The sequence below is a fragment of the Octopus bimaculoides genome, chromosome 11 (assembly GCF_046866305.1).
Source record: "Octopus bimaculoides isolate indiv1 chromosome 11, ASM4686630v1, whole genome shotgun sequence".
Lineage (NCBI taxonomy): Eukaryota > Metazoa > Mollusca > Cephalopoda > Octopoda > Octopodidae > Octopus > Octopus bimaculoides.
The window spans coordinates 3,032,695-3,040,194 of NC_142938.1; positions in this window are offsets into that span (position 1 = coordinate 3,032,695).

A 7,500-nucleotide genomic window follows, 5' to 3' on the forward strand; every position below is an offset into this window, starting at 1 on the left:
GAGAAGTGACAGGTTTAATAAGAAAACATTGAATATTAAAGAATGTAGCAGTTGGCACTTTTCCTTGATCAGTCTATTAAAATGACTCTTATTTAACAATAAACACACATTATTATGATAATCTAGTAGAGTGACATTTGACAAAAATTACATCACAATGGACGACTGACACGTAATGAAGAGGACACAATACCTGTCTGGAAGAGAGGGGAGCTGTTTTTGATAAAAGAGAACACAAGAAATATGCATATATATATATATATATATATACACATAAATATACCTACATATATATATATATACACACACATACATACATATGCCTATATATATATACATACGTATACTTATATATATATATATATATATATATAATATATATATATATATATATATATATATATATATGTATATATAAAACTGAGTGCAACAATTTTGGACATTGGGACAACTTAAAAACACAAAAAATGAGACATGAATGGTGGTGGGGAGGGGTCTACAAATTTTGGAAAAACTGAATTCCATTATCTAAAAAGACAAAAAAAAAAATAACCAAAACATATGGCAAAAACACCTGACACGTTAATTTGGATAAGAAATATTATTTAATTAAAGAAGTTTATATTATTAATGATGATGATAATAATAATGATAACAATAATAATAATAATAATTATCATTATTATTGTGATAATTATTTAATAATTATGGTTTCTTTTATTTGCCACAGGGGTAATGGAGGAGGCAACATTACAGGGCAAATTACACATAAATTCTAGGGGTTAATTTTCAAGATAGATTATGGAAAAAAAAAGAAAATAATCTGCATGGATCATCTTCTGATTTACACAATCTCATTTTATTTTTGGGACATGGGTCTTTACCTAAGAACAAAAAATGTATAAACTTTATAGAAGCGTTCATAGAGTTTGATTAAAGTTGAATTGCTGTGAGATAGGAAGAAAATGTAACCAGCTTTTTTCCATTTTTTGGAACTTTATTCTAAAGACATCTTCAGTTCTTCACGCAACGTTGTTATTTCTTCAGTTGTTCTTTTCATATTGTACATGTACACATACATACACACACACTGTCGTCGTCATCATCATCAGCATCGCACTTCCATGCATACATGCATCTACAATTCCGTTACCATCATACGCACACACACACACAAACACACCCACACACAATTTCTAGCACATATACCTCTCTCTCCAAATATATGTGTGTGTGTGTGTGTACTTATGTATGTATGTATGTGTTAATATATATATATATATATATATATATATATGAGATAATAAATTGTATGGTGTAAACCTGGTAGCCTACTGGTAAAGCACATTCACTTTCCTGGTGTTTGTTGGGTATTTGAATAATGAGAGAGATGGAAGATACGAATATGTCTATTAATCCCAACAGTTGTTTTAACCAATCTTGTATCTTCCATTTTGTATCTCACTCATTAATCAAATACATACATATATATGTATGTATGTATGTATGTATGTATGTATGTATATTAGTGATCAGAAATTACAGAATTGAGCAAATTTGTTAATGATTTGTGGGATCATAACCCACTGCAGACATTTCCCTCATTGTCTTTGCTTCGAGTTTTTAAGCAGTGCAGGGTTCGGATGGGAGAAGGGTTCCTTCAAAAGACGAGCATTCTATGTATGGGAGAACACGAGACTTCTATCTCTCTCTCTCTCCTCTCTTATTCTTTCTTTTTCTCCCCCTCTATTCACCCTCTTCCTTTTTCTTCTATCTCACATTTTCCCTTTCTCCATCTGACCTTAACACTGCAGCTCCCTATAAGGTCCTTATCGGCTTCGTTGATCATGTAAACTTTATTGTCTTCCCCGTCCCCACTACACACATACACATATTCATCTGCATGATTTTTCAAAGAAGCCTATGACCCCTGCTGATCCTTTCCTAATGGATGAAGGGATGCATGGACAGGAAAAGGATCTTCATTTGTTGCCTTCATTAAAACTCTTCCCTGTTACATCTATGATGCATCAACTGCCTTGTACGAACCTGGCCAACATCCCTGTTAGTTTGTTCATTTGCAGCCTGGTGCAATGTTGAAATTTTGAAGTATGTGTGTAGGTATGTATGTATGTATGTTATTATGTAATAATATCTGTAATAACTTGATTAAACCATAAAACGCAAACTCCCGTTTGTGATTCTAGGCTTTGGAAGGAAAATATTTAATAATTATTTATAGAGTTGCTTACAAATTCATTTCATTCATAATTTGAACTCTTTTAAAATATGTAAAAAAAAAATAAAAAGAAGTGTTATAATGGTGCTGATATACGAGTGTTGACAAAAAAAAAATGGGGGCATGTGGAAAGAGAAGTAAAAGGGAGACAGTTGAAGGGGTAGGTTTGAAAAAACGTGGAGTAAAGTGTGAAATTAATACTGTTGAAATTTATATTATGATGAAATCTGAACATAAATAGAGAAATGGAAAAGAACAGATGACGACATTTTGATTTACAAGGGAAGCAACTCATATTTGTTTCAAGCGGATTGGTTATGCAGAGCCGGAGTAGAGAGGGCGTGTCATTGACGAGGTCAAAACTGGTGATGAAAGGACTTTGACGAATCTAACTGATTGACTGATTGACTGGCCAAATGATTAATCAAACAATCGATTAGTTAACTGGTGAAATAGTTAACCAATTGACATATACATTAAAAAAAAATAAAGAAGTGAAATAGAACCAGTGTGTGTGTTTATTATTGGCAGAATGACCTTCCCAACATAACCAAACAAAAAAAAAGGTAATTCATATTCTTAAATTATATATGAATAAATTAGGGTGGGTTGAATTAGAACAAAAAAATAAGTTATAAAGCTTGTGACAGTAAAAAGCATAATTTTAGAGAATAAAACTTGGTCTAAATAAGAAAAAGTTACATCTGCTATTCCTTCCCTACCTGCATTTCATAATTTACAAACTGTCTTGTACATGTTTCTGCATATCATTTTACCTACATTTCTATATATATATATATATATATATATATATATATATATATATATATATATATATTTACATGTATTTATGGATGTTTGCGATTATGCACATTTTATCACATTTAGGTATAAATATATATATTTTTGTCTGCATTTCTCTGTATTTTATGCACATTTTTATATTCTTGGGTGTACTTCTGAAAATCTATACATTCCATTCTGTACTTTGACTTTATTCTCCCCCACTTCTGTTTATCGTTATATGCAGATAATAATAATAATAATGAATAGTGTAACGGTTGTGCCTATAATAATTGGTGCATTGAGAACTGTAAGCAAAGTTACAGACAAATGGTTGAAGGAGATTGGAATAGAATGCGATGTAGAGCTTCTACATAAAGTTTGCTTTTTGGAGACAAGAAAGATTACCAGGAGGGTCTTATGCACTTGAGAGACTATTGAACGATTGGGGATACAGGTAGTAACCAGCTACCCCCATAAATTTTGCCAAGAATACGAATGAGCCTGAGTCAAATCAATGATGATGATGATGATGATGAGCTTATAGTATATAGTAGTGCTCGGAATGTCTTGCTTTGTTTTTTATTAGATGTACGCTCCTACACGTCTTTATATGCAGCTATATTTGTATAATTGGGCAGATTTCTCATTTCTTACAATCAGTTTCTAATACTACCCCATTCCTAATGAAATACCAACGTTTTCTCTCAGTTATTTCCCTTCCTTAACCACTCTCCAAACTTTAAACTTTCCACTTTTACCATTTCCTTCTAGTAGACACATTTCTCTCTCTCACTCTCTACATTATTTTAGTATAACTATATGAAAATTTTTATTGTCGCTTACATTAATTAATACTGTTAATTGGTCCTTTATTTATATTTTGTCCTATACGAATCTCAGCAAAAAGAAATTTGATAACATTTTACTGACATCAAAAGATTTATTTCATTTAACTCATTATTCTAAGTTTTTATTATATATCTAAACCTATGCCTTCTACTATCATAAACTTTATAATTTATTCTTTGTTCTAACTTAACCATATGATATAAAAATTCATTCATATATATTGGGCTGTCAGATAAATTCGTTCATTTTCTTCTACTTGGCACTCCATTGTCATGTGACTGTAAAAGGGTAAAATTTATCCAAATTTCAAAAATGACCAATAATAGTTGTCGGGGATGAATTGAGCTCAAAGAACCATAAAAAAAACTTAGATAAGAACATTTTTCATGTTAATTCAATATGGGAAAAGATCTTTGTTAATTAAAACCCCCCAAAAAACAGAAAAAAAATGAACGAATTTACCTGACTAGCTGTTCTTTTAGAAATGTAAGATACCTCCCCTTATCGTTACTCTTATCGTATTTGTGAATCGATCTCTCAATTGGCCTTCAGATCTTATTCACATGTATAATATCATTGTAATTTCACATTTCACATCACCCTTTTATAAGGTCTGTCTTTCATTGTCACTCGGTTGACTGTTAATTATATATGAACATTTAAACATCATAAAAGGTTTCGGTGGTGGGTTAATATTACAAAAATTTCCAATGGAACCTAAGGAGCTATATTTTACACACACACACACACACACGTATACATATATGGAAAAAGATGGCAATGTGTAGCGTTAAACAGCTTTCGGGAACTCACTCACTTGTGAAAATATAGCAGAATGAGGAATAGCAATGGACGATAGTAATGGAATCTAGGAAGTATGATAGATTACATTCGGGTCTCCAATATATTTCTGTTTAAGTCCACTTTTGATATCATCTCGTTTCTCGGTCACTCTCGCTCTCATATATATTCATACATGTACATTTATACATATACACAGATATATTTGGTTCTTCTTTTTTTATCATCGTTGTTGTTTAACTATGATACTTGTCTTCAGTTGCCATGGAAACAGACAAAGGTGTTCTGCCTCTTGCTATCATCACACTGCAGTTGGCAAAGAGAAATAAAATTGAGGTACTAACGATCGTGATATTGATGATGGTGATAATGATGATGACAGTATGACCATGGGAAATATCAAGACATATGATAGACAGCCAGCTACTGTAATGATGATGATGATGTTGATGGTCAGTGATGATAGCAGCTGTGATGATTACAGGGATATTAATCATAATTGTAACAATGATGATGATGACTTTGTGATGATAATGACAAATATAAGACAAGTGATGACAGAAAACTGCTGGTGATGACAGTGAGCATGTCATAAGATTTATTGACATTGTTATAGATCTGAAGATTTTAAGAAATCATAATTAGACAATAAAAAATTTTAAATAGACGAGCTAAACATATTTTTTTAAAAATTTAATTTAAATATTTATTTATTTATTTAAATATTTATTTATTTATTCTCCTTTGATTTTCATCAGATGTTCTTTTCAAAAGTTAGAAAAGTTTCCCTGCACCCCCCCCCACTTCACCCAAGCTACTTTTTTCTTACACTTCAACCACCACCACCACTACCAACAAGCCTCTATATGATCGCTTGACCTGCTAGAAATAACAACCAAATTTTCTTCAAGTTACATGTAACTATCTTAAGTAATGAAAGGACACCTTGGAATATGCAGTCATAGATATACACAGCCTACCTTAGAATCACAGGATGGCCACGGCTGGAATGCCTTCAATCATAGGTCTACTCAATAAGACCTGACTTCTGGCTAAATAACTACTACTACTACTACTACTACTACTACTACTACTACTACTACTATCACTGCCACCTCCAGTTAAAATAACTTCTTTTATTTTTCACATGCTCCCTAAGTTCCAACAACCAATTAAGGATTCCAAACTGTATATTTATAGATAGATAGACAGAATCATGTAAAGTCATGTTTAACACATTTGTGTGTATTTGGACATGATAAAACATTTCACTGCAGAAATAGTCACAGGAGAAAATTTTCTCTAGAGATTATTTCAGCAGTGAAAAGACTTATTGTGTTCAAATACACTTTAGCATGTTAAACATGACTTTAAGTGAGTATATTATATTCAAAGCTACTTTGTGTAATACACACACACACACATATTTGTATGTATGTATAATGTTTAGTTATTGTATATTTTGTTGTTTTGTTATTTGATTTATTTTCCTTGTATGTCAAAATTCTGTTTCACTCCCATAACTTCTACGAATTCAAAACATAATCATTTCCTCATATCCATTGGCCACTATCGGTGCTGCTGTTAGTTCTCTACCAACATTTTTCATTGATCATCATTGCCCCCCCCCCCCCCACAGCTGTGCAACTTTGAAGATGATAATTGTGTTTTTGCTCCCTTACATCTTTTTCTTATTCTGTGAACCCTTCAGCATCCAGATTACTCTCTTAAATGTAATGCTTATTTAATCACATTGTTTTGAATTAATTATACAGTATTTTGAAGCTACATGATGCAGTTGTTTGAATGACATTGTAAGGCATGTGTAAGAGGCCAGATATGGCCAGTTTGAACATAAAACAAAGAGAATATTTGAGCTAGATATAATAAGAAAATTACTATTTCTAAATCTCACAACGAGAAATATTCAGCAACAATATTTTGTAGTAAAGATTGTTTTGCCAGCATAACATGGCATTCCTGGTTTAGGATGAATGTTGCTGTAATCTAGCCCCAGGAGATATTGTCTCCAGCTGGCTATACGGCACGATCTGCATCTTCATATTTTTGGATAAGTGGGGTGCTAAATTCCCTTGTACAAAAATATGAAGACACAGATCGTGTCATATAGCCAGCTGGAGCCGATGTCTCCTGGGGCTAAATTGCAGCAACATTAGTCCTAAACCAGGACTACCATGTTATGTTGGCAGACAATCTTTACTACAAATATTTATAATCAGTTTAAATATTAAAGGGTTAAATCTGGTCGGTAACTCTACCAAGGCCTACATTTTTTCATTTTATTATTATGGAAGGAGGGTTTTTTTCTAGTTTCATCTTATCAAAATTGGTTTATGATCCTCTTAAAATTCTTATTTTATGGATTAGAATAAAAATTCAACCTATAGAGTTGTTTTGTGGCTCTATTCTTCCCCAACCAATGTTTTCTAGAATTTTTTAGGTTTCTAACAAAAAAATCTTTGTTCTGTTCTGGTTTGTGATTCTACCTAAATTGTTATAGTTTCATAAACACCATCAAGTTCTGTTGTAGTTTTAAAAATATTAAACAAGCATGTACATACACCAGGGGTGGGGGATGGGGGGTCCAAAATATTGTTTTTTTTGTTTGTTGTTTTTTTTTTGTTTTATGCTTTTTGAAGATAAATTATTTTTCTTTCTGTCTATGTGTTTGTTTTATTTAAGTTTTGTTTTTAAATTTTAATTTTAAATTTTAAATCTTTATCAAGACAAAATTTTCACAGACATCTCTTCTTTCTCTCTCTCTACCTCTCTCTCTTCTTTCAACAATATTAATTATAATAATA